The sequence below is a fragment of the Otolemur garnettii genome, unplaced genomic scaffold (assembly GCF_000181295.1).
Source record: "Otolemur garnettii isolate 467f Iridium unplaced genomic scaffold, OtoGar3 scaffold00140, whole genome shotgun sequence".
Taxonomy (NCBI): domain Eukaryota; kingdom Metazoa; phylum Chordata; class Mammalia; order Primates; family Galagidae; genus Otolemur; species Otolemur garnettii.
This window is the reverse complement of record NW_003852535.1, coordinates 4,719,729-4,721,372: the sequence shown is the minus strand read 5'-3', so window position 1 is coordinate 4,721,372 and position 1,644 is coordinate 4,719,729.

Genomic DNA, 1,644 nt, shown 5'->3' with positions numbered 1-1,644 from the left:
TGTGCCCTTTGTAACAGCCTCTATAATAAACCAGTAAATGTAAGTTTCCTTGAATTCTGTGAGCCATTCTAGCAAATTGATCAAATCCAAGGAGGGAGTTGTGGGAACCCCAGCCTGAAGCCACATCAGTCAGAAGTTCTGGAGGCCCAGATTTGCAACTGATGTCTGAAGAAGGGTTCAAGATTGAACTCACCCTGTGGGAAGACTCCACATAAGTATGGGATGTTTGTATGTGTATGTAGGATCTATCTTCATGTAGATGGCGTCAGAATTGAACTGAATTATGGGACACCCAGATGGTGTCTGCTGCTTGGTGTGTGGGTGGAAAACCCCCACACATTTGGTCACAGAAGTATTCCGTGTTGATTGTTGTTGTGTTGAGTGGGAGAATAGAAAAAACATTTTGAGTTTGTGTGTTTTTCCTCAGAGGTACTCAGTTGTATATGTATGTAAAATAAATTAATCAAGGTGTAGGTTTAAGACTAGCATGAGACTTTTAGCTCAATCAAAAAGATAAAAGACCTGTTTACAAATGGCTAATAAGCACAGGACAAAATGCTCAGTACCACTAATCATTAGCAAAATGGAAATCAAAACCACAATGAGCTACCACTTCACACCCATTAGCATGGCTATTATAAAACAAAGCAAAACAAAACAAAAACTGGAAAATTACAAGTGTTAGCAATGATGTGGAGAAATTAGAATCCTTGCACACGGGGAATGTAAAATGAGGTAGCTACGGTGGAAAGTGGTAGGACTGTTCCTTAAAAAATTACACATAGAATTACCATCCAATTCAGCAATTCCAGAATTCTGCTTCTGGATATGTACCCAAAAGAACTTAAAGCAGGGACTCGAACAGATATTTGTCCATCCATGTTTAATGTAGTATTATTTAAAATAGTCAAAAGGTGGTTCACGCCTGTAACCCTAGCACTCTGGGTGGATAGCTTGAGCTCACGAGTTCGAGACCAGCCTGAGCAAAATCGAGACCCCCATCTCTACTATAAATAGAAAAACTGAGGCAAGAGAATTGCTTGAGCCCAAGTTGGAGGTTGCTATGAGCTATGACACAATGGTATGCTACCCAGTCTTGGGACTCTGTCTCAAAAATAAAATAAAATAGGCTCAGTGCCTGTGGCTCAAGTGGCTAAGGCGCCAGCCACATATGCCCAAGGTGGTGGGTTCGAATCCAGCCTGGGCCTGCCAAACAACAATAATGGCTGCAACCAAAAAATAGCCAGACATTGTGGAGGGCGCCTGTGGTCCCAGCTACTTGGGAGGCTGAGGCAGGAGACTCCCTTGAGCCTAGGAGTTGGAGGTTGCTGTAAGCAGTGAAGCCATGGCATTCTACCCAGGGGACAGCTTGAGGCTCTGTCTCAAATAAATAAATAAATAGATAAAATAAAATAGTCAAAAGGGGAAAACAATCTAAATATCAGTAAATCAAATGTGGTTGTCAGTCATGAATAACAATATGGTACCTACATACAATGGAATATTATTCCACCTTAAAAAGAAATGAAATTCTGCCAGGTGCAGTGGCTCACGTCTGTAATCCTAACACTCTGGGAGGCCGAGGTGGGTGGATTACCTGAGCTCACAGGTTCAAGACCAGCCTGAGCCAGAGTGAGACTTCAT